This window comes from Mustela erminea, chromosome 4, assembly GCF_009829155.1.
Source record: "Mustela erminea isolate mMusErm1 chromosome 4, mMusErm1.Pri, whole genome shotgun sequence".
NCBI lineage: Eukaryota > Metazoa > Chordata > Mammalia > Carnivora > Mustelidae > Mustela > Mustela erminea.
Window position 1 is genome coordinate 136,419,674 of NC_045617.1, and position 27,325 is coordinate 136,446,998.

The 27,325-nt window shown below is 38.8% G+C and overlaps 2 long non-coding RNA genes across 2 annotated transcripts; both read left to right on the forward strand.

Annotated features, from left to right (window-relative positions):
- Positions 1 to 2,905: 2,905 nt before the first annotated feature.
- LOC116589151 lies at positions 2,906 to 4,865 on the forward strand. Its single transcript, XR_004285212.1, has 3 exons — positions 2,906 to 3,064; positions 3,342 to 3,546; positions 4,549 to 4,865. It is a non-coding gene; the product is annotated as an uncharacterized LOC116589151 (long non-coding RNA).
- Positions 4,866 to 6,654: 1,789 nt separating this feature from the next.
- LOC116589153 lies at positions 6,655 to 17,631 on the forward strand. The gene is made up of 3 exons (XR_004285214.1): positions 6,655 to 6,707; positions 7,813 to 7,941; positions 17,439 to 17,631. It is a non-coding gene; the product is annotated as an uncharacterized LOC116589153 (long non-coding RNA).
- The last annotated feature ends 9,694 nt before the right edge of the window (positions 17,632 to 27,325 follow it).

A 27,325-nucleotide genomic window follows, 5' to 3' on the forward strand; every position in this document is an offset into this window, starting at 1 on the left:
CTTCATCTGCATCCATTGCACAAACATATCTGTCACCTGGGTCCAGGCAGAATACTGTATCTGCTTGCCTGTTGAGACCTTGCTCATGGAGAGAGGGAACACAATGTCAGAGGATGGGCTGTTCCATCCTACATCCACACAAAGAGCAGATGGTACCAAGGGTCCTCTCTACTCCACTTTCCTATGAGCTCTGCAGAGATCAACAGAGCTTGAATATTTGTTTCGGATAACCAGGCATTCCATCTTCCATGAGGGCATTGTGATAGTCTATGAGATGGGTAAATTCAACATGAGCAGACTTTCCAACTAGACCTGACACTAACATTATCTAAATATTTAAAGTTGAGACCACTCATCTGAATTCCCTGGCACTCAGCCTTTACTGGAAGGTCTTCCAGAAGCAACCTAACTTCTTACTGTAATTTCAGGTTGGTTCCAACTCAAACAACTTACCTGAATTATTTCTAGGAAGTATGTGGAGTGATGCCAACTGTGTTTGGGATATTTTGAGCTTGATAAAAATCCAAATGAGATATTAACCCATTTGTATAATCTTGAGTCCCTATGTATACTGATTCAATAATCCAGCAGGCCAATATTTTCCATGCGGATATGCCTCAGAGAACCATCTCTATCCAACTTTTTTTTTTCTTTTTGTTTGTTTCAATTTTTGTTTGCATCAATTTTATTGAAGAGAAGTGATGACTTTCTTATTTATTCTACGGAGGATGATAGAAAAAACATGCTAATATGCTCATCCAAGAGAAATCTGAAATGGGGTAATTTTCAAAGTGTCTTCTTTAGGAGGGTAACAAAGATGTGCGGACTGTCTAATTATGAAGGCTCATTTCATATGCAACATGTAGTTTTAAAGCAAAAGATCTTGAAATTTTACTCCTAGGAAAGCTTCATGCCTTTTCTTTATATTGTCCTTCTGTTTCCTTATGTGTGCTATTAATATTTCCATATTTTTTTACTCCTAGCATTTATGTAAATATTCTATCCTTATATTTTATTTTTAAACTAGTCTCTCAAGAGTTCTGATTTTTCCTAATTATTCCCACTAACTTAACACTGCAATTCCAAAGAAAATTCCAGGATTTTTGTTTGTTTGTTTTTAGTTTTTCTCTTGATAGTGTCTTGCTCGAAAAACAGCATCATTTCAAATGAAATGCATTTTATTTCATTAAGTCTGAAGGAGGCATTCACTTCCCCTGATAGGCAAATTCAGGTTCAGTTGGGTTCAGGTAGCCCACGTAACCGAGGGATTTGGGATGTGACCTCTTCTGAACATATATCCCATATTCTCATAGCTGGGGCCATTTTCCTGGTCATTCAGCAGCTTCAAAATGATTGTTTCAAGCAAGACAATGGGCCTGTGTGGCAGAGTAGATGGTGTAAAGCCGTAACCTAGAAGACTGACTTTAAACCTTGACAGAAACATTCCTTTTGCAGTAAAATAAACAATTTTCTCTTCTCCTAGATAAGGTGCAGTAATTTTTTTGATTGCTCCATATGGTTTGTCCTCTTGCTTCGGAAACCACTGAAGGCAACAATTTTCCAGCCCCCTTCCTCGAAGTTTTCATTATCAATAAATGCCTGTGATATCAGCAGAGATTGCTTAGCCCACACATCCGGCCTATATCTTAATTGCAATAACTTCTTGTCACACACAGCCAACTCAGTTGATGTATGGAAACACTGGATTTTTTTTCTCTCCTCCCTGTCCTCCCCACTGGACCTCCAGCCCCCTTCTCTCCATTCCCCATTCCCAACCTCACGGAGCCCGGAAAGTCTTGCGGCATTCCTGAGAAGTTACATAAGACACCAGAAGTAGATAACATTGTATGTTTCTAGAGTTGAAAATGCAGAATGTTTATGCCTGTAGGGAGAGAAGAATGAAAGAATGTCTTTTTCAGGAATCCTATCTGAAATGACTGGAGTCTGAGATGTGTTTCTGTTGGTGTAAAAATGTTGTTTGAGGACTTTGGGTGTTCTTGAAAGCCTAGTCAATGGCAAGTTCTTTGTTCCTTAAGAATACATAACCAGGACCTAAGAGTCCAGGTGATAGCCAGCAGGGCTGAGATGTCTAAACTTTCGCTGGAAGCAGGTGGAATGGAAGTAGATCTTCAGATCTAAGAACAGTATCTGTGTGCCGAGACCCAGTCTTCTTTTAATGGTATAGAAGGACCAATGGGATGGAGGACGCGAGTGTTGGCTCAACATGAAACAAAGATTTCATGCCAAGGTTCTCCCTTTGGCATTTGATCACCTTGCTAATGGCTAGCTTGTAGTTACAGACAGTCGGGTCTGTCTGACACGCAGTTTTAATCGCAGCAGCCTTTCCCATCTGGCATAAGAAACGCCTTCTCTGAGAACCAAAAAGACTATGCTGTAATTCAAAGGAGGAGATCATGTAGTTGGCTAATGGGAGCACTGAAAGAAGAGGTTTCATGTGTAAACGTATTTGCCTGAATCAATATGCCACACAGAATTGGTTCTTCCAAGGCCTCCTGACCTTGCCCTTCCCTTTGGTGTGGTCAGTAGCACATACACAGCCCCATGGCTGATTCCAACACACTGCAACCGTCTCCAAGACAACACTGATCTAAGGTCATCTCGGTGCTGCCCAATTTCCAGGAAACTTCTGGGGCGCTCTGTTCTTTGTGGTCTGGCATCGGGATGGAAAGTTTCACCTGAACACAAGTGGAGGCTGGTTGGCTCCTACAGACTCTGCATTCTTTTCTCTGGTGGGTCGGATTTGTGAACAAGGCTCGGCCCCACCTGTAGTGTAAATATTTTTGAAAGGCTCATAGAGTGTAGACATGACCTCTGCGCAATGCGCCTACCACCCATCTAGATAAGTAACAACAGAAGGGAAAAGCAGGGAGTATCTCCACTCCTTTCCTTAGAATGGAAATGACTTGGGGAAAAGGAGTAAATGAAAGAGAACCATAATGATACAAAAATGTTCAGGCTAGTTTCTTTCTTCTGTCCTGCTTGGCCCCTGCTGCTGTTTCTTTACCATCCTGCTGAATTTATCTATATTATGCTCTGCGGTAAGGTATGCCACAGTGCGATCTGGGATTGCTTAATATAATTGAAATAAAGTGCAGCATTTACCAAGGAGTCTCCTCATAGCAATGATGACCCCTTGTTTTATTTTACATATTGAGGTATGATGGGCCAACAGTGAAGCTGTGCTCATTCAATGTATACATCTTGATGAGTTTAAGATAAAAATTCCCTTTGTTTTAAATATTGCCTCAACTAGTTCTTTCTTGCATGAGTGCTTTTACCTAATGTCACTGAGGCTATTCGTTCTTGCATACATTCACCAGAAGTCTATAGAACCCCAGCTAAGCAGGAGATACTGTGCAAAGTCATGCGACAGGCAAAGATGCCATTGTGATGCCATTGTTGTGAGCTGTGGAACACAAGAGGAAGCGATGCCGTCGTGATGCCGTGGAACACAAGAGGAAGCAATTGCCACATCAGATGGACATTCTAGCGTAATGGCCTCCAAGAGATGATCCTGAGCACAAGGTAACCAAACGCTCAACCTGGTCAAATTATTAACCCCTTTGTGATTCAGGTTTCCCATCTGTAACAGGGGGACAAAACTAGTATTTCCCATGGAGGTGTCCGATGAATTAGGTCTGGGTTTCAAGTAACTCAAGTCTTTTACTTGTAACTCATCCCTGGCCCAGGATTTCAAGGAGATGACCCATTTGCTCACTGAGTTGCAGTCACTCCCAATGCTGAATGGGAAGGAAAGGGAAGTTAGGTTTTCTTCATTTGTTAGGACTGACTCTCTCTACAGCTTCCATCACTTTGTAGGGTTATGTTAGACATGGATGTGGCAAGTCCCGCCCGGCTGGTTAGACAAAAACGTCCATCACCCAGGCCTTGGGCAAAGTGTGGCTCACCAAACCTCCAGACATTTTAGAAGGCATAAGAATGCGACCATTCAACTGTATCGTGCTTGATGTCCGGGCAGACTCAATGGCACAGAGAGCAGCTGTGATTCACACAACAAACAAGAGCCAGGATCCCTTGGGCAAAGAGGATGCTCTATCCCAGGGCTCCAACCCAAGTCACTACGTCTCAACAGAGTAGCTTACATGGAGGAGGATCTCTGGATGAGGACTTGGGTCTTAGTTGTTGCCATCTTAATAAAACAAAGAATTGAAGCTGGTTAAACTCTTTCAAAGACATTATCACTAGCTGTGAGAAACTGCCATATTGAGACTAAAATTGTCACTTGATCTGGAAGATCACGGTAGGGTGAAGAGGTTTGGGAAGGTGGAATTTCATGGGGTGATGCCGCTTATCTAAGAGACAGATTTACAACATATCTCCACTTCGGTGACATTACAGACACTAAAGAAACTCTTAAGTGAAAAAGTTCATAATCCAAGTGATACCAAAGAGCCAAAATCGAGGGAAACAAGGTGATATAAGTAAAATAAGCATGCACGCAGATGCAATGGAAACTCATCACTCTTCACAATCACCTCTGAAATAGATGTTATCCCCTTCTTACAGATGCGCAAACTCAGGCCTAAAAAGACGAAGAGGTTTGCACAAGGTCATCCCAAATCACCTGTCTCTGGCTTTACAACCCGGACACTCAATCCTGTGATATTCCTTCACGTCAAAGATTACTTACGTCACATGCACCACTTCCAAAAAGGGGAGACATTCAAGACTACTTTCAGCTCTGCAGCCTGAATCATAATATAATATTACCTAATGTCAAGGGATGTCTAGGGATGTCTAATGTCTAGGGCAAAGACTGGAAAACTGTAGCCCATAGTCCAAATCCAGTCTTCTGTCTTCCTTTGCAAATAAAATTTTATTGGCACTCATGCCTTTATGTGTTGTCCATGGGTATGTTCAAGCTACAATGGTGGAGGAAAGTAGCTACAGCAGAAACCCTATCCTCTGAAAAATGGAAAATACCTACTGTCTGACCCTTTACAGATGCATATAAAAGGGTTAATATGAAATCAATCCATCTCCCTATGTATTATACTCAATATTTTCCAGTGCTTATAATCTTTTTTTTTTAGTGCTTATAGTCTTAACTGAGATTTCTTCCAACTTCTTAAAGTGTCAAATAAATCATAACTCAAGTCTACTTGATGCAGTTTTAGGGTTAAGTATATTTTATACCACTCAAATCATGTCAGATAAACTTAGTATAATTCTCTTGGGCAAAACATCCTACTCCCCAAACTGTATAAATAAAATCTTGACATGAAAGTACTCTACAGTCTCTAGGCTATAGCTCAAATTGGTACAGTAAAAGGTACATGCTGGTTGTGGACTCAGCAAATTTACTCGTATGAAAACATGGTTTAGACTTTAATTTTGCTTTACCACACCCCACTTGCACAATTTGATTTATGTCATTTGCTGTGGCTTTATAAGCCATGTATCTTTCCTTTTTACCTTATGAGCATTTGCATTCTTCTACATCGTAACCATACAATGAGTAAAAGAAAATTTTTCCTATCTTTTCTACTTTTTTTTCTTTTTCTACTGATTCATTTGCATTAGCTTCCAAACATGCTTTTATTTTCTCTCATCTTAAAAAAAAAAAAAAATCCATCTCTTGACTAAACTTCTTCTCTATGGTCCTACTTGCTAACGTTTCCTTAAAGTATAACTCTTTCAGAACCTTCTTCAATTTCTCCTTTCTTCCCTTTCAACCTCCTCCAAGCAGGCTTTTGTCTTCCCCACTCCCACTCCAACTACCAGCAGTCAGCAATGACCTTGTTGTTAAATCTCTACTCAGCTCTCATTCTTCATACCACCTGACTTAATAACCAACAGCAAGCTGATGTACTTGCTTGCTCTATTCTTCTTTTTTTTTTTAAAAAAAAGATTCATTTATTTACTTGAAGACAGAGATTACAAGTAGGCAGAGAGGCAGGCAGAGAAAGAGGGGGAAGCAGGCTCCCCACTGAGCAGAGAGCCCAATGTGGGACTCCATCCCAGGATCCTGGGATCATGACCTGAGTCGAAGGCAGAGGCTTTAACCCACTGAGCCACCCAGGCGCCCCTCTATTCTTCTTGATATACCTTCTGTCCTTGGCTTCCAGGAATCAGACTTTCTTAGGATCTTGAGTTTTGCCCTGGTTCATACCTAGAACTGTGCCTGTGCCTGACACATCATTGGTGCCTAGTAAATACATGTTTAAATAAAGGACAATGGGACACTTCAAGTCATCTGCATCACAAAATAAACTCACACCACTGCTTACAGGATACTATCAAACGTTGTTTGAAAGCTTGTTAAAAAAAAAAAAAATGTTTATCCAAAATTCAAATGATCACATTCCAGTGCAAAAATTTCAAGTACTGTTAACAAAATAGCTATTCTTCATCTATCTCTCTATGTTATCTATAGACTGACTTCCTTTAAGGTGTTTAAAGAAACTGTAAAAGTTTTTATTGATAGGGCAATGACAGTATTTTATTCTTTTGAGAATACTGCCCATTTTGGGGAGAGAGTTATAAATATGAGTAGATCATTGACTGAAAAGCATGGTCTGACATCTTTCTTCTTTACTTACCATTGTGTTTGACAGAAGTTGTAAGAAGACCCTTGGGGATATATCAGTGACGGATAGTGTTGGAGTGTCCTGTCAGTAAGGCCATTTGAGGAGATCATTAGGATCAGGATGACGCATTATCTGGTCAGATAATATGTGACACATAGTAGTGAAACTTTCTCACCCTACCCCACTCCCTGTGACATAGAAGATAAGCTCATTGTGGGTACTTTGGAATGGAACGAAATTGGGGGGGGAAAAAAAGTCCTGGTAGAGTGTAGCTAAGTTGCTTTTGGTTTAATAAGTATTTTTCATTCAATAAGACTCTCCCAGATCACAATGCTTTTATGTGATAAATAGAAATTAAGAATCCAGACCCTCACGGTTATTCAAAACAGCCCTTGCAAAAACTGAAAACGATTTTACTGAGTCTCCGCACGTTTAAGGAGACGAAAAGCACGTATCATGAGAGCTCTGTAAACAAAGTGTGACAGTGACGCAGGGATTGTGATGCACGGGGCTTCCTCTGGGTGGGTGACATGCCACCAAGACGAATGGCATTCCAGCCACTCAGTTGGCCAACGTCAAAGATTATTAACCAATTTCCGTCCTGTTCCTTTTTTTTTTTTTTATGGGTTTTAATGACCAGGCGAGATTTCACTGTTTAATATTTAAACAAATGTTTTTATGTGGAGACAATAAAGCCACTGTTGAGACTGGGTAGAACTGTTTAACATTCTCCAGTATGGCTGACTGCCATTCCCGCTGGAGTAAACGGCCTAAGTTGATTTCTAGAAGTGCTCAGAAATTAAAGCTCTTTTTTGGTGACACATGGGAATGGAATCTCCTTGAGTGGCACACACAGCATACCAGGTGTGTGTGGTCTGCCCCGCAGGGTGAGTTCCTCTATTGTTCCGGCTCTTTCAGCAGAACATGATTTGGTTAGCATAGCTTGTCTTGGCTGAACGAACTGGCTTGCCTCCATGTGCTGCTTCTTCTCTGCATTAACTCTTATCAAATTGCTGATGGCCCTTTACATCCCCCCTTGTTAATTACCCACCACCAAATGCAGGAGGGTGGTGGGCTTCTGTTTTGAGATTCAATAACCCTCATTGGTATGATGACCTCGAATGAACCATTGAGGTAAGCTTACTTAATGTCTGAGTGTATGTCACATGAGGCAGGACCTCTCTCAAAAGCCACTTTGACCTATTTAAACAGTAGTTCTTTTTTTTTTTTTTTCCCTCAGAGTTAGGTGTTATAATGTTTGGATTGTAGCAAGAAGGCTAACTTTACAAAATGTTCAGGATCTTTTAAGTGCCTGAAGAAACTGCGATGGACAACTCCCCTGATGATCTTTGATGACACCCCCAAGGAGGTATTTTCTCTTTTAAGGTTGAGTGTGGGTGGGACAGGCTTCAAATCATGTCACTATACCTGTGGGTAATAGCCACACAACCCTCAAAATACTGAAGTTGTTCATTCTCCTTGTACCCACCATGTTTTAACTAGTTTTGGGGGGTGAGGGGCTTGGAATTTTTTGTTTTTGCTTTTGTCATTGTTGTTGCTGTTTTGCCTGGATGAGAATAGGGTCCAAGATAAAAGCCAGCAATTGGAAATAACAATATAAACCAACAGTGTTACAACAACAGCAACAAGACAGGGACCAAATAGAACTTAAGAAAAGTTTGTTGATTTCTATTGTTTAAACTTGCCTTCCTTAATAAAAATCCTTATACATCTCCAATGTAAAAAATAGAATCATTTGAATATTATTGTGTATAAATTCTAAAGCTTCCATAATACACTGTCTGATAGATGAGATGATTCCTCCAATCCAACACGCATAGAATATACATTAGAGAACACACTTTCCCAAAAGGGGCATGAATTGGTATAAATTCTTCCACATTCTCTCACCTAGCTCTCCTACTCTCACAATTTTAGAAGTGGCTGCCTGGATCCAGAAGACCATTTAAAGCCACTGGGCCAAAGGGAGAAGTGCTTCTCAAATCTGTCAGATCAGAAGTATTACTTGGGGCATTTGTTAAAAATATAAATTCCCTTCCCACTTTACCCACCTACCCCTCACTTCAGATTGTCTCATTAGATACAGATTGGAGCCCAAGAATATGGATTGTTAATAAGTAAATTATGACCTCACCAACTAAAGATGTCACAGTTTCATGGCTTAATATATTCAAAGGGAGTGAACAGGCAAAACTGGAAAAGAACTCAGATATTAAAAATATATATATAAAGAATATAAATGAGGGGCTCCTGGGTGGCTCAGTGGGTTAAGCCTCTGTCTTGGGCTCAGGTCATGATCTCAGGGTCCTGGGATTGAGCCCCGCATCAGGCTCTCTGCTCAGCAGGGAGCCTGCTTCCCCCTCTCTCTCTGCCTGCCTCTCTGCCTGCTCGTGATCTCTCTCTCTCTCTCTGTGTCAAATAAATAAATAAAATCTTTTTAGAAAATAAGAATATAAAAAGAGAAAGAGAAAGTTAAGCACAACAATATTCAGAAATAAGGAGTGATTAGAAACTTAGGATATGAGAATATGAGAAAAAAAATACAGACACAAAGACAGAGATACAGAGAGAGAGACTGGTTTTCAGAAAAGTCTGTTTTCTCACATCTGCTCTGAATTAGTCTTGGACTTGTATCCAAGATCAAGGTCCCTTGTTCTCATGACAGTGCTCTACTCAATAGCCCCTCTCTTTTCTGTGGGTAATATTAGACACCTGGAAGCTAATTAGCATTAGGTGAAGTTTTGTTATTAATGTGCTTATTTTTGAAATAGAAATCATTATGGAAAATAAGTAGGAGTAGAAGATGTGTTGGAATCACTGCCATTAGCTGGGCATCAGCTATGTTCTGCAAACTAGCCTCCTGCTCTAACATTTCATTGATCTTCACAACTCTTTGAGAGAGGTTTTATTACCATTTTATTTATAAGGAAACAAAGTCTCAGAAAAGTGGTTTATTGGCAGTCATATCATCTAGCAGTGACACCTGGAGTCTGAACCCTGGCACATCTCTTTCTCGTATATCCTATGTTTGTGAGACAGTAAGCTTTGGATTACGGGGCAAGAACTTAAGACTCACTTCCTAGGTTGTCTGATAATTCACTGTGTGTATTTAGATCCGTGTTTAGGTTCCCTTGTGCCTTGGTTTCTGTATCTTCGAGTCTGCAGACAACTTTTCTGTTACTTGGTCAAATAGAGTCTGTTCAAGTTAAGTACGGGGTTCCTACTCGGATTCTACATCTGGTGTGAAATTGGGAGGAACATATTTGAAATCTTTTGGTATCAGAATGGCAGCAGTGGTTCACAAGTGAAGGAGCCCATTATAGCAGCAGTTCAAGGAACTATTCCCTTGGACCATCTGATAAGTTACTATTGCCTTTGGACTTTGTCTCCTACTTATCAGCTTGAAAAATTCTGACCAAAGGGCCTGAGTGAAGCTACTATCTAAATAAAGCATTCTGTTCCAACTGGCAAAAGGCAAACATGATCTCCCAAACACTCTTGTCTAAAAGTAACCGTTCTCTAATGAGTTGCTGTTTTTATTAAATATTTTGTAGAGCTGATTCATCTTCTTGGATTATAGGAGACACAAACATAACGCAATGTGCTTTTCCTATGCAGAAGCTATTTGCAGCTATGTAACAAGTCCCGAGTGAATGTCTGAAAATCAGGCATGTTTGTAGAGATTTAAAGAGGTTTGCACAAAGCTTTGAAAGAATTAAAAATAAGCATTTTGAACAATCACTCCCATCCAAAGGACAGTGCTCCCTGGTGTCAAGGCGTATCCTTTGCAAGAAGGAGCTGGGGGATATGAAAAAGAACATGAAATTAATGTTAAGAAAACAGATGTCCAGAGCCTTAGGGACTAGCAATGCAATTCCTGAGCAAGTAAGCTATAAAGTGCAAATGAGTCCAGGAAGGAAATGTGATAATGTGGGGGAGTGATTATCTATTGGGTAGGTCCTAGGTCTATAGGGGTTTCATATTTTCAGCAACGACTCAGTGATGGCACCAAGAACATATTTGTGTTCAATAAGTTGATAGGTGACCCCAGGCTGACCCAGAGAAAATTAAAATTCAGAATGCCTTCATTCAAGAAGGGGGAGAAACTTGGTGAAAAATTTAAGGATATTTTCCAGACAATGCAAACATTACAGAAAATAACATGGCAGGAGAGAGATGTTTGGGGTTTACAATGACCTCTATGTTAATCTCTAAGTTACCAGTACACAACAACAGTAATATTTCCAAAGAAGCATGTAGGATGTACAATAGTTATCTGAAAAAGGAGTATACAGTGGGTTCCCTTTTCTCTAGTTAGTAAAGCAAGTGACAAAAGGAGAAAATAGGAGAGAACTACAGAATGGGTGATTCAGGTCAACAAAGGGAATGAGATTCGCAATAAAGCGAACCGTTCAATACCAGAATATCTGGTTAAAGATGTAATTATCAACCTTATTATCACTTTCTTGAGGTCTTTAAAAATCAGAGACTCTTGTGCAACCAGGACAAGGTGCATGGTGTTAGGACGACCAACACAAATTGCATCTAGGTTGATGATTCTTTAAGGCTCCCTTGGTCTGTTGCTTCCATGGACATCAGGAGAGGAAAGCGCAAGCTGTTCAAAACTTCCCTGGGGCTCCTGCTCTCATCCTGGACCCAGAAAGCTCTCAGGATAACCAGGCTTAGGCTGTGCTGGCTTTTCATCTCTCTGTGTTAAATGACTCTGAAGTTGGAGCACATCCCTGTTTCTTCCCACTCTATCCCCCAAAATGGAAACGGATGAGTTCATTTTCTCCTGCCCTGAACCAGCTCTGACTTTGCTAGCTCATGTTCTCGAATTTAGTTGTCTCACATACCAAGACTGAGGTGAAGAGGCAAAAAAAAAGAGAAGGATAAAAGAAGAGAAAGCACCAACAGTGCCAAGAGGATGGCTGGGGATGTGAGCCTTGGTTTAATTTCCATTTGCACATCATCTTGAACAGCACTCAACATCAGTTAAAATGCTATCTCGACTCTGGAAATGTAGCTTCAATGCAAATTCCTCAGTCTCTCTCTTCCCATTCACTTGCTACCCTAACACTAGAAACTCTGCACCTTCTAGTTCTTTGCCTTATTGAAGAAGTGGTCTCTGATTAAAGAATCAAAGTCATCTTGAGTTATGAGACTTTAGAGGAAGAGTATCTAGTCTAATAACTTTATTTTACAAATTAGCAAATGAAGACCCGGGGGGGTGGAAATGACGAGACCAAAACCACCCTCCCCTGGTTTACAGTCAAGATTGTGGTCTCTTTCTTTTTTAAAAAATACTTTATTTGTTTATTTGAGAGAGAAAGAGAGAGAGAGAGAGAGAATGAGTGGTAGGGAGGGGCAGAGGGAGAGAGAGAGAGAAGCAGACTCCTCACAGAGCTGGGAGCCGGATGCAGGACTCGATCCCAAGACCCAGAGATCATGACCTGAGCTGAAAGCAGACATTTAACTGACTGAGCCACCCAAGTGCACCAAGACTGTGGGCTTCTTGGGAGCAGAACATTCATCCACTGCTTCCTGTCATATGCTCAGAACTTGGCACTATATAACTTAGAACTATAGCCATGCATATAGTAGAAACTCAGCATGTATTTATTGACTAAATAAATGAATGATTTCTGATGCCCTTTCTCGTGTTCTTCCCATTCAAACACACATTTTGGTCCTAAAAAAAAAAAAAAAAAAAAAAGCCAAAAAGCTTTTTGAGGACCAATTTAGCTCATTTCACCCCACCTCAAGCCCTGAAATGACCTAATATTTTATCTTGGAATGTTCCACTTTGTTTCCAAAAATTCTTAGTATGCTGTAGTGTGGTTTGACTTAATTCTGTTTTCACAAAAAAAAGTGTGGCTAAGTGAGCCGTTCACAAATGCCCCATTGTTATCACCAGACTCAAATTTTCACCAGCAAAAAACTGGTGAAATATTAAAATATTAAATCTTAGCTGTTTTGATTCTCAAACTTTCTCCTACTTTTTACAACTGAGGGAATTCTTTTACCTTAGTTTATGGTAGAAGTAAATAGAGTACCATAAGCCGTATGTAAGTAAATCTCACTATATAAATATTGGTATTAGAAAATCTGATTTCTTAAGTCAAGCAGAGAAAGACAACTATCATATGATCTCCCTGATATGAGGAAGTAGTGATGCAACATGGGGGCTTAAGTGGGTAGAAGAAGAATCAAGGAAACAAGATGGAATTGGGAGGGAGACAAACCATAAGTGACTCTTAATCTCACAAAACAAACTGAAGGTTGCTGGGGGGAGGGGGGTTGGGAGAAAGGGGTGGGATTATGGACATTGGGGAGGGTATGTGCTTTGGTGAGTGCTGTGAAGTGTGTAAACCTGGTGATTCACAGACCTGTACCCCTGGAAATAAAAATATATGTTTATAAAAAATTAAAAATTAAAAAAAAACACAATAAAAAAAAGAAAATCTGATTTCTACTAAATTCTACTCTGTAATTAATAATACATTATATGTTCACTAAACTGAATTTAAATTAAAAAATTTGAAAAAAAAGAAAATCTGATTTCAAAACAGATGCATTACCTGGAAGGCCAATTCTTTGTAGTACTGAGAGATTTACCGTAAGAGTCCTTTCAGTACTGGTCTAGGGTGTAAACGTGGTTCAGATTACATGCAACTTTTTAGGAACATATCTATTGTGCAAGAGAGGTAACTACTGATACAACCACAGGATAGACAAAGCAGCCAACTGAGGTGGCGTGTTTTAGGACTGACGAGGGTATTAGGAGCCAGAGTTCCCAAAGCCCTGTAAAGCAGGTGGACTCTTTCAAGCTCTGGAGATCAGAGAAAACCTAAAAACTACCATACTTGAAACTTCTTGCTCACAGCCAGCTAAGTCTAGAGATGAGAGATGAAGAAGAACAGGAAGAGAACATTTTAACCCTTACTGGAACGTCCAATGCCCTAGCCCGGGCTAACTTTGACTGACACATAAAAAATACTAACACTCTGGCAAACAAAATAGAGAAATCAAATGTACATGGGAAAAGGGATAAGAATAGAAACACAGAGAGAGAAGCTAACCCAACAAAATGTACCATGATGTATATTATTACAGGAGATGTGGTTGTTGATTCCTCCCTTTTTGGCAGTCTGTGAGAAAAAGAGAACCGATCAATTATATAACTCGTTGTCTCCCTAATATTTTTGTTAAATGCTCAGGAAAGCACACCAGATAGAAATTTGTCTCCTAAGTCCTCATAAGGGAAACACTGGGTAAATAATAAATAACATCCCTAATGATACACTTGCCATAGACCAGTGGTTTTCAAACTTCAGAGCTCATCAGAATCAACTGGAAGACATAAAACACGGATTTCCAGTGCCACTCTCCAAGTTTCAGGTGCAGTACACCTGAAGTGGGGCCAAGCATTTGTATTTTTATTATCCTCCTGGGTGATAGCCATGCTGCTGGTCCAGAACCACATTATGAAAACCACTGCTGTCGGCACAAGGCCAAATTTGCCAGGTCCTCTTCCTGAAGCCTCTTTCTATAGGGACTGATGACAATGCTTAATTGAGCAGTTACCTGGGATTAGGGCAAGGAAGTCTAGACACATTCCCTCTGCAGGTCCAGCCCACAAGGGGAGGTACCAGTGGAGAGAGGTAATGGCTGTACTATTTATCAGTTAGTATATTTTCTATATCATTCCTTTATTATTTATTTATTTAAGATGGAGAGAGAGAGAGAGAGCACGAGCACAAGCAGGGAGAGCAGCGGGCAGAAGGAGAGGGAGAAGAAGACTCCCCACGGGGCAGGGAGCCCAATGCAAGGCTCCATCGCAGGAACCCTAAGATCATGACCTGAGCCAAAGGCAGGCACTTAACAGACTGAGCTACCCAGATGCCTCACCATGTCATTCCTTAATGCAGAACAGTCCTGTTGGTTTATTCACTGGAGCTCTCAACAAACTTACAGATTTCTTCCTTACTCATCAAATTGCTCTACAACCCAGAGTAGAAAGATCTCTGCCTGTAGGAACACAACCATCATGTGTCAGCAATCGTAAGAACAATCTTTTCTGATTGAAGGCTGCCTCTTAAGAAACTTTTGCACCTCTATCACTCATTCTTTCCATGCACCCCTTTCATCATTCATCCATTATTCATCAACTTTTTAAGACTGAGATCCCTCAAATTCTATCAGCCATGTCTAATGTTTTCTTGTATCTCTACATCAGAAGATATAGTGCTTGTAAAATGGGCACTCAGTTATCAGCGTGCTGAACAAAATGCTTAAAAAGAAAACTGTATGAAACTAGGTTATCTGACAACTCATGTCACCAGAGATTCTCCTCAGCAACCCTAGCATACCTTCTTTCTCATAAAGAAGGACTCTTGTAGATTGACTATATTCCACTGCGGGGAGAAAAAAAAAAAAAAAAAAGTATGTTTAAAAAAAAAATGTGATTTGATTGACAGTGTGAAAAATTCATGGTATGGTTATTCCCTCTGAAATAGGATTTTTTTTCCTGTATTTTAAAGCTAAGTTCATTCATCGATTCAACAAATAGCCTGAACATTTTCTATGTATAAAGTAAAAGCAAAGAGTATGCTCTTAAGTAGGGAGCACAGATACATAACCCATCAATGTGACCCATACAAGACTAGAGGTGCACATGAAGTAGGCTGGGGCAGCAAAGAAAATAATCAGCTTGGAGGTGGCAGAGTGTGGATGTAGAAGCTTATCATCTCTGACTGAGGTGGCAGAAAGCATACGGAGGGTAGCAGAACGTTTTAGGAAAACAGGACGCATACTGTTAGGAACTGGCATGCCTTTTACTATAAGAGATGAAGTGAGCAAATTAACCCATCAATCAACTGTGACCAAGGGAGGCATGAAGAGGACAGAGGTGACACACACCGTGGCATGTTTTGAGAGGAGCCAGAGACATTCCACTATTAAAAAGCCATTCCCATACATCTTAAACACTTTCTAAGTCCTCAGATAAAATGCCATTTCTCCTAAGAGTCTCTCTCAACCCTGGTGACACTATGGACATTTTGAGCTAGATAATTCTTGGCTGTGAGGGACTTTCTAATACATTGTAGGATGTTTAGCAGTATCTCTGATCTCTACCCCCTAAATGTCAGTGGCAGCCCACTCCTTAATCATGACAATTAAAATGTTCCTCCAGACATGGCCAAATGTCTCCTGGGAGACACCACCACCTCCCACTGAAGACCACTGTTCTAGAAGGTGTAACACTTCAAGCTGCGATCAGCTTTATTCTCCTTCTCATGATCAAAGAGACTTCCTCCCCCCAACGTAGTTACTGTGCAGCTAAAAGAGAAATGACTGACCAATTAAGAAGCAGGATGACAATTGCCCAACAATTTTGTTGGCTATACCAGCTCTTGTTGTCAATGGGGTGACAGAGGTCACCACCAAATGAAATCTATGAATCAAACTATTTGAGCAAAGGACAAACCTTGAGAGAAAGAGGGGAGGCAAATCAGAGTATGAAAAATCAAAATGGCCCAATTTTATAAGAGCTTGGAGAAGAGTGTCTAAATTGAATCTTTTCTGTTTAGTTATATCATACAGCAGAAAGAAATTTAACTGATGATTTATTGATTGACCAAGAGTCTAAAAAGTACATAATTATCACTGATACATAATTAATAATCAATTATGAAAAAACAATGTCCTTCACACATACACAGTTTTTAAGATCCTTTTCACATATGACCTTTTCCAAAAATTGGCAATACATTCTGATGTTTCAAAAATCAAAACAATCTAAAAAGGATAAGTGTGAAAAATCTCATCTCTACCTTTGTCCCGTTCACGCATTTCTTCCTCACTGTAGATAACGATTTTTTAGTTTCTTTGATATCCTTTGAGAATTTTGTCATGAAAATACAAGAATATACAAATATATATTCATATTTTCCTGTTCCTTACACAAAAAATACCATGCTACAATTCTGTTCTGCAGTTTTATTTTTTTAACTTTTTTCCACTTAACCTCTTGGAGACTTCCATACAGAGAACTTTCTCATCATTTGTTTTTTATACCTACATTGTCTTCCATACATGGATACAGCACCATTCGTGTAAATAGTTCCCTATTAATGAAGTCCTGGATTGTTTCCAGTTATTTTCTGTTGCATGCAATGCTGCAATAATTATCCTGAGGCATGCATTGTTCTTTGCACTACCTTCATCTAATCCCGATATCAGACTTTATTCCTCTTCTGTGTGTGGTAAGAAAAAACAAAATGCACAATCTTAACCATATTTAAGTATACAGCTCAGTAGTGTTGAATATATTTACATTATTGTGAAACAGATCTCTAGAAATGTTTCATCTTGCAGAACTAACACTCCATATCTATTAAACACTAAGTTCCCTTCTTTTGCCCCTGACCCCAGCCTCCGGTAACTACTTCTACTTTCTATTTATAACTATTCCTTAGATCCTGCATGTATGTGGGATCTTACAGTTTTTGTGTTTTTATAACTGGGTTGTTTCCCTTAGTAGAATGTCCTCCAGGTTCATCCAGGTTGTAGCCTGTGACAGGATTTCCTTTCTTTTTAAGGCTGCATAGGATTCTATTGTGTATATACTATATTTTGCTTATCCATTCATCCATTGATAGACCCTGGGCTACTTCCATTCATAGTTATTGTAGATAGTGCTGCTATGAACATGAGTGTGCAAAGATCTCTTCAAGACCCTGCTTTCAATTATTTTGGTTATATACCCAGAAGTGAGATTGCTGGATCATATGATGATTCTATTTTTAAATTTCTGAAGCACCACCATATTGTTTTCTATAGTGATTGCACCACTTTACATCCCCACCAGTGGTGCACATGGGCCAAGTTTAATGCTTAAATACTCTAAAGATGGTGTATTATATATGCAGAAACCAAGACAAGCTGCAGCCTCACAGATAATACAATTCCAATGGGGAATATGCCTAAGAACCTCTTGACATAGCCCAGGGTCCTGTATTATCCTATATTGTATTAAAATTCCAAGTGAAGCAAAAATGCAAATGTTATTTTCTGTCATCAGTAAGCTTGGTCATCTCTGTTAGAGTCTCTGTAATAATTTTAGCCAAAAGATTTTTCTACCCTTTGAAGGAATAAGCTTCCCCCTTGTTCCTCAATTCTGCTACTGGTCCCCCCAGCAGCACTTGACATAGAAGATGAGTATACTGCTTCATTGGTTGTTATTTAAGCAGGTTATATTCAGCCTCCATTACACATAAACTAATTGAAATCTTGAACTTGGAATCAGCATGATGCCCCATTGGCCTAGCATTAGGGAAAGAGTCCCGAATGACTAATACAGTAACCCGGCTAGACATGTTTGCTAACCCAAAAAGCTGTGATCTCTGGGCCAGGCACGTGGGGCCAGAGGAAGAACTAACTCTTGGCTGCATTAGTGGATTTTTCCACCAAAGAATTATTGCAGGAAGACGGGTCACAAAGTCAAAGCATATATTACTGAGCAGGGAATACCATCAGAGGCAAAAACAAATACCAGCAGGAAAAAAGGAAAGCCTGGCCCACTCTCCCTCACACGTCTCACCTCAAAGATGTTGGTAGTTGGAAGCTGTTTCAATAATGATATCTCAAACTGATGACAATGCTCTCTAGAACTGTCCTTGTGATCTGGCTGTTTTATGTTTCATAAAATATCCAGTGAAGAAAAGGAAGGTCATTGCCATGGGGAAGGATATGACAGAATGTTGTCCAGTACAACTAATACTTTTCCTGCTCTACATATGCCTCAGATCAGCTTTCAAGGGTTTTATGCTCTAATTGTTAAGGAGCTTGCTGTTAATGATAAAATAATAATCTCTGACACTGGGGTGCATGTATCAACATTTAAGAAAAACATGGTTTTTATACATGAATGGCATAGCTAATAATCAGTTGGCAAGTACTGGAACCTGACATATCAAAGCAAACTAGAAATCCACCCACCTGTAGGAGACACTGAGGAGAGGTGCCTGTCTTAGACTTGGCATTGGATGGAAGGGGAAAGAATCCTCCCTAAAGAATCTATAACCACACTTTGGAACATATGTAGGTTTGTTTCCCAATTTTGCACTTCCTGTTTGTTGCAAAGAAATCTGAATCCAGTCCAGTCCCTGGGGAATAAGCCTTGACGTCCAATTTCCTTCTGTTTTCCAGTGATCAAACTCTGAATCTGATCATGAATAATCTTATCACTTTTCTTGACACTCAAATTTATTATATAATATAAATATTTCCAGAAAGCAGTAACACATGAAGATATTATTATCCAGATATCTATTGTAATTCTATTCTTAACTATTTACATAGCTAAAGCACTTAACTCTTGAGTCTCAGAATTCACCATTTCTAGAAGATTGAAACAAGTAAAGGAATGAAAAGTAAATGGAATTAATATGTTTGAGCCAACTGTCTACTCTACTAAAATGATATATTTTTAAAGATTTTATTTGTTTATTTGTCAGAGAGAGAGAGAGAGCACAACCAGGGGAGGGGGCAGAGGGAGAAGCAGGCTCCACACTAAGCAGGGAGCTGGATGTGGGATTCAATCCCAGGACCCTGGGGTCATGACCTGAGCTGAAGGCAGAGGCTTAACTGACTAAGCCACCAGGTGTCCCTATTAAAATGATTTCTTATTTATTTCCCATAAAATGCTAAGTTGTGCTTATTATCACTATCAAGAGTATTGCTAAGTTATAAGAGAGGAAACTGAAGCACTAAGTAACTTGCCCAAAGTCATGAGAAGTAAATGATGGCAATTGGCGAAGTAGGAGTCAATCCCTGATAAGCCCAAATGCTTTACTTTACTACTGTACTGTACATACTGCCTCATTCCAATATTTCCAGTACACACATTCTATTTTTATGCAAGAATTTAAAAATCAGAACCAGTTTTCTGTTCTACAGTTAATAAAATGTCCTTCATATTATATATATATATGTTATACACATATTCATATATATGTTATGCATATATTTATATATGCATGTATATGTGTGTGTGTGTATATATATATTCTTATGGTTAATTTCCTCCCAGTATAAAAAAGCTTGCACAACTTATTCCCATTCAAAAATTAATGTCTCCCTGCCTCTCAAATTCTTCATATCAGAGAGATTATATGGTAATTGTCTTTCTCTGATTGACTTATTTTGCTTAGCATAAGGGCGGGGGGGGGTCTGGGGGGTAGGGGAAAAAATGAAACAAGATGGAATCAGGAGGGAGACAAACCATAAGAGACTCTTAATCTCAGGGAACAAATTGAGGGTTGCTGGGGCTTAGGGGGTAGGGATGGGGTGGCTGGGTGATGGAAATTGGGGAGGGTATGTGCTATGGTGAGTGCTGTGAAATGTGTAAGCCTGATGATTCACAGACCTGTACCACTGGGGCAAATAATACATAATATGTTCATAAATAAATAAATAAAATTAAAATATATAAAAGCAGAAAAAAATAATGTCTCACTGTGAAAAAAAGTATCTGAAAGTAATTGTGACTGGCTTTGGGGGGAAAAAAGAAATTATACATTCATTTCTGAATACTTTAGAGGGCCTATGTTCTGGGGCCTATGCATGATTAGTGAACAAGTTATATAAGAAAACTGCTCCTTTGAAGCATACATTATAACAGAGAAATGCATAAAATAAGTAGAAAAATAATAATAACTGTAAGAAAAGGTAATTGCTAAAGATGTTTAAAAATAGAATAAAGAACGACTGATAGGACAGAGTTGCTGTGCTGGGGAATTCAGAAGAAAATCGGTCTTTAATGTGGATTTGCTCCCCAAGTTCAGACTTGAGTTTGAATCCAAAGCATCTAAATTCAAAATGTGTTTTAAGGTACCTCTAGGTCACCAGTGTTTCAGTCACCTCACAAAATCAAGTGAAAATAATCTAAGCAGAAATCCACTTCCAACACTGAGCATAAGCTATTTCCCGAGATAACGTTCTACAGAACATGAATTCGCAGTTAAAAAGCACAAAATACCCACATAAGGAAAAAGATGTCTTCAATGGAAGCCAGCAGAAACAATATATAGAAGAATCAGATGAGCCAATATTTCTGATATTGGAATTTTTCAATAAAAATACCTAGTAAGTTTAAAAAATAAAATAAATATTAACAAATAAATGTCTATAAATTACCAAATTTGAAAAAGAAAAAAATCTCTGAGAAGCAAAAACTGTAACAATTGAAATTTAAACTGAGAGGATGAGTTAAAGAGCATATTATACCAAACGGAAGAAAGAATTAATGAACTGGAAAATAGACTTAAAGAATTTACCCAGAATTCAGCATATTGGGTGAAGAGAGAAAATATGAAAGAGAGTTTAAGAGGCACAGAGAAGAGAAGTCTAATACCAAACAAGCATTGCAAAAATGGAGAGAAATGAGAAAAAAAAGAGGAAAGGAAAGGAAATATTTGAATAGGGAATAACAGAATTTTTCAAAATTGTAGAAAGTTAAGATTTTAGAGTTAAGAAATCCTATGCAAGATAAATAAAATACATCTACAATTAGACTTATCTTAGTAAATCCAAAAAATACTGAAGACTAAGTAATGATCTAAAATTTATCTGAAAGAAAACATATTACTGACAAATTAGCAATGATCTGACTAATTAATATCTCAACAGCAATAATTACTTACCTAAGACTATATGCCCAGAAAAACTATTTAATAACAATATTTTTAGAAGAAATTAAAATGAGAAAAACATTTCATTAATAATGATATTTTTAGGGAAAAATATCATAAAAGAATTTTCCACCAATCACCTTTACTAAAGAAAAGTATCAAGAAAGTCCTTTAGCCAGAATAATCTCATATGGAATGTCTGCAATGCAAGAAGGAATGAATGAGTAAAAATATTAGTAAAGTATATGAGCAACTTATAGAAACAGCAATTGTATAAAATAACTAATATTTTCTAACAGTTAAAATACATGAGAGAACAAAAACATAGTGCATTAATGGTATATAAGAAAGGAGAAATTGTTTGGGATTAAGGTGCTATTAGAGTCTATAATGTTGAGTAGCAGGGTAAAGGTAAAGATCAACTTTATGTATTAGTCAGGGTTCTCCTGAGAAGTGAGCAAATAGGATATTTATTATAGGCATTGATTCACATAATTACGGAAGCTGAGATATGCCTCAGTCTGCTATCTGCAAGTGGGAGATCAGGAAACTTGGTGGTATCATTCAGTCCAAGTCCAAAGTCCTAAAAATCAGAGAAGTCAATGATGTCTGTCTCAATCTTAGTCCGAAGGCTTGAGAACTGGAGAACACTGATGTCCCAGAGCAGAAGATAGATGTCCCAACTCCAACGGGGAAAGCAAATTCATCCTTCCTCTGCCTTTTTGTTCTGTTTGAGCCCTCCACGCTGCCCACCCACACTGGGAAGAAAAATCTACCTTATTCAGTTCACCAATTCAAAAACTAATCTCTTTTGAAAAGATTCTTATAGACAAACTCAGAAATAATGTTGTGCCAGTTCTTTGGGGATCTCTAAGCCCCATCAAACTGACATATAAAATTAACCATCACAGTTTAAAATGTAAGTTAAGTAGCATGGTAAAATGTAAGTTAAGTAGCATGGTAAAAATTTTGTGATAAGAAGGACAGAAGTAAAATGGAGTAGTAATAGACCTAAATATTGTGGGGTCCCAGGAGTTCAGCTAGATAGTTGTCAAACCATTCTGAACACCTACAAACTCAACAGGAGATCGAAGAGAAGAAGAGAAGCAATTCTAGGAACAGAAAAGCGACCACTTTCTGGAAGGTAGGACATGCGGAGAAGTGAATCCAAAGCAATCTATGAGAAGAGACCGTGGTGGGCGGGGTCGTCTCCCGGCAAGCGATGGAGCAGTAGAGCACAAAATCAGGACATTTAGAAGTCTGCTCCACTGAGGGACATCACTCCAGAGGCTAATCAGGGGATGGAGCACTCACAGGGACAGTGTAGTCTCAGGACCCGCGGAGTCACAGAAAGACTGGGATGTCTGAGTGTGGCAGAGCTCCCAGTTATAGAAGTGGGGAAGCTGGCCTCAGAGATGGAGCCAAGGACTGGGATCTCAGTTTGGGATTACCTTAAACTGTGATCTGTGGCAAGTCAACCCTCTGTTCTTCGAGTAAGGACCTCTCAAGTGGCAGATCTCAAGAGACTTATGGGAGCAAGCTGCAGGAATCTGCTGAGACTTCAAACAGGGCCATGCACCAGAGATAGAAACGCTCAGTCACAGGCTGAGCATGGAGCATGGCTGGAGACCAGGGAGACAAGAGGGATTAACTGCTTTTCTCTGAGGGCACACTGAGGAGGGGGCCCTGAGCTCTTGGCTCCTCTGGGCCAGAGATTGGGAGGCTGCCATCTTCATTCCTTTTCTCCAAAGCTCTACAGAGAGCATTCAGGGAACAAAAGCTCTGACAGTGAACCAGAGCAGATAAATTAGCCTTGACCCCTGGCAAGGGTGGTACAATTCCACCTCAGGCAAAGACATTTGAGAATCACAGCAATAGGCCCCTCCACCAGAATATCAGTAAGAACACCCAGCCAAGACTAAGTTCACTGATCAATGAGAACTGCAAAACCTCAGAGCTATGGCATTACAACATAAAGAATTCATGGCTTTTTTCCCATGACTCTTTAGTCTTTCAAAGTTAAATTTTTTAAATTTTTTATTATTCCATTTTTTTAATTTTTCTTTCCTATTTTAGCATTTTTAACGATTTTATCTTATCAATAACTTTTTAAAAATCTTTTTAAATTTTCATTGCTATAGTCATATTCTATCCCTTCATTTTATTTAACATTTTTTTTAATATTTTATTTATTTATTTGACAGAGATTACAAGTAGGCAGAGAGGCAGGCAGAGAGAGGAGGAAGCAGGCTCCCTGCTGAGCAAAGAGCCCGACGTGGGGCTCGATCCCAGGACGCTAGGATCATGACCTGAGCCGAAGGCAGAGGCTTTAGCCCACTGAGCCACCCAGGTGCCCCTATTTAACATTTTTTTAATACATACAGGTTTTTCTTTCTTTAAAATTTAGAATCTTTCTTCTAATAGATCAAAATATACCTAAAATCTAGCACATGACTTTGTTCTAGTCTCCCAGCCTGGTCACATTCTTTCCTCTTTTTATTTTTCTTTTTTCAACCAACTTCTTATCTTATCAATTCTTCTTTTAGAATTGCCTTTAATTTTCATCCTTACAGTCATATTCTATCCCTTCATCATGTTTACCCTTATTGGGGTGTGTGTGTGTGTGTGTGTATTTGTTGTTGTTGTCATTGTTCTTTAAAATTTTGGGAGGCAGTTTCTTCTATTAGACCAAAATACACCCAAAATCAAGTATGTGGCTCTGTTCAATTCATCAGTCCTATATATTTCTCCTTCTTCTTCTCCTTCTTCCTCCTCCTCCTCCTCTTCTTCTTCTTCTTCTTCTTTCTTCTCCCTCAGTTTTGGGTCTCTTCCAATTTGGTTAGTGCATATTTTTCTGGGGTCATTGCTACCCTTTTAGATTTTGTTCTCTCATTCATCTATTCTTACCTGAATAAAATGACAAGGATGAAAAACTCACCTCAAATAAAAAAAAAAAAAAAAAAAAACAGAAGGCAGTACCAACAACTAGGGACCTAATCAGTATGGACATTAGTAAGATGTCAGAACTAGAGTTCAGAATGACAATTATCAAGATGCTAGCTGGGCTAATCAAAAGAAATGAAATCTTGCCATTTGCGACAACATGGATGGAACTAGAGGGTATCATGCTTAGCAAAATAAGTCAAGCGGAGAAAGACAACTATCATGTGATCTCCCTGATATGAGGAAGTGGAGATGCAAAATGGGGGGTTAAGAGGGTAGGAGAAGAGTAAATGAAACAAGATGGGATTGGGAGGGAGACAAACCATAAGAGAATCTTAATTTCACAAAACAAACTAAATGTCGCCAGGGGGAGTGGGGGAGGGAGAGTGGGGTGGGGTTATGGACATTGGGGAAGCTATGTGCTATGGTGAGTGCTGTGAAGTGTGTAAACCTGGCGATTCACATACCTGTACCACGGGGGATAAAAATATATTACATGTTTATAAAAAATAAAAAAATTTTTAAAAAAAGATGCTAGCTGGGCTAGAAAAAAGCATGGAATATATCAGAGAATCCCCTCATGGGAAAATAAAATCCCTTTCTGGAGAAATAAAAGAACTAAAATCTAACCAAGTTGAAATTTAAAAAGCTATTAATGAGGTATAATCAAAAATGAAGGTTCTTACTGCTAGGATAAATGAGGCAGAAGAGAGAATTAGTGATATAGAAGACCAGATGGTGGGGAATAAAGAATCTGAGAAAAAAATAGATAAATAACTACTGGACCATGAGGGAGAATTCAAGAGATAAGTGATACCATAAGACAAAACAATAATAGAATAATTGGGATCCTGTAAGAAGAAAGAGAGGATTGGGGGTGCCTGGATGGCTCAGTAGGTTAAGCCTCTGCCTTCAGCTCAGGTCATGATCTCAGGGTCTTGGGATCGAGCCCCACATCAGGCTCTCTGCTCAGCAGGGAGCCTGCTTCTCCCTCTCTCTCTCTCTCTCTCCCTCTCTCTCTGCCTACTTGTGATCTCTCTGTCAAATAAATAAATTAATTTTAAAAAAAAGAAAGTGAGAGAAAAGCAGAAGGTATATTGGAGCAAATTATAGCAGAGAATCTCCCTAATTTGACAAAGGGAGCAAACATCAAAATCCAGGAAGCACAGAGAACCCTCAAAATCAATAAAAATCTGTCCAAATCTTGTCATCTAATAGTAAAATGTATGAGTCTCAGGGACAAAGAGAAAATCCTGAAAGCAGCTTGGGACAAGAGGTCTGTAACATACAACAGGAGAAATATTAAATTGGCAGCAGACCTATCCACAGAGACCTGGCAAGCCAGAAAGGACTGGCATGATATATTCAGAGCACTAAATGAGAAAACTATGCAGCTAAGACACTATATCCAACTAGGCTGTCATTGAAAATAGGAGAGAAAAAGCTTCCATGATGAACAGAAACTAAAAGAATTTGCAAATAGCAAACCAGCCCTACAGGAAACATTGAAAGGGGTCCTCTAAGCAGACAGCCTAAAAGTAACAGACCAGAAAGGAACAGAGACAATATACAGTAATAGTTACCTTACAAGCAATACAATGGCACTAAATTCATAACTTTCAATAGTTACCTTGAATGTAAATGGACCAAATGCCCCAATAAAAAGATAAAGGGTATCAGAATTCATTAAAAAAAAATAGTAAGACCCATCGATATGCTGTCTGCAAAAAACTCATTTTAGACCCAAAGACACCTCCAGATTTAAAGTGATGGGGTGGAAAACAATTTACCATGCTAATGGACATCAAGAGAAAACTGGGATGGCAATCCTTACATCAGATCAATTAAATTTTAAGCAAAAGACTATAATAAGAGATGAGGAATGACACTATATCATATTTAAAGGGTCTGTCCAACAAGAAGGTCTAACAATTTTAAATATCTATGCCCCTAACATGGGAGCAGACAATTACATAAACCAATTAATAACAAAAAAATTTAAAAAAAAATAAAAAATAAAAATAAAATAAATAATAAATAAAAAATAAAAAAATAATAAAAAAAAACACATGGACAATAACAGAATAATACTACGGGACTTCAACACCTGCTTCACTGAAATGGACAGGTCATCTAAACAAAAGATCAAAAAGGAAATAAAGACTTTAATAGACAGATGGACATCACAGATATATTTAGAACATTCCATCCCAAAGCAACAGAATACACATTCTTCTCTAGTGCACATGGAACAGTTTCCAGAATAGATCACATCCTGGGTCACAAATCAGGTCTCAACTAGTATCAAAAGATTGGGATCATTTTCTGCATATTTTCAGACCACAACGCTTTGAAACTAGAACTCAACCACAAGAAGAAAGTTGGAAAGTACTCAAATACATGGAAGCTAAAGAGCATCCTACTAAAGAATGAATGGGTTAACCAGAAATTAAAGAAGAATTTTTAAAATTCATGGAAACAAATGAAAATGAAAACACAACTGTTCAAAATCCGCAAAAGCGGTCCTCAGAGGAAGGTATATAGCAAACAAGCCTTTCTCAAGAAACAAGAAAGGTCTCAAGTACACAACCTAACCCTACACCTAAAGGAGCTGGAGAAAGGACAACAAAGAAAGTCTAAATCCAGAAGAAGAGAAATTAAAAAGATCAGAGCAGAAATCAATGAAATAGAAACCAAAAGAACAGTAGAAAAAAATCAATGAAACTAAGAGATGGTTCTCTAAAAGAGTTAATAAGATTGAAAAACCCTTGGCCAGACTTATCCAAAAGAAAAGAGAAAGGACCCAAATGACAAAATCATGAATGAAAGAGGAGAGATCACAAGCAACACCAAAGAAATACAAACAATTATAAGAACATAATATGAGCAACTATACACTAGAAAATTTGACAATCTGGAAGAAATGGACACATTCCTAGAGACATATAAATTACCAAAACTGAACCAGGAAAAAAATAGAAAACCTTAACAGACCTATACCTAGTAAGGAGATTGAAGCAGTCATCAAAAATCTCCCAACAAACAAGAGCTCCGGCCCAGATGGCTTCCCAGGGGAATTCTAACAAACATTTA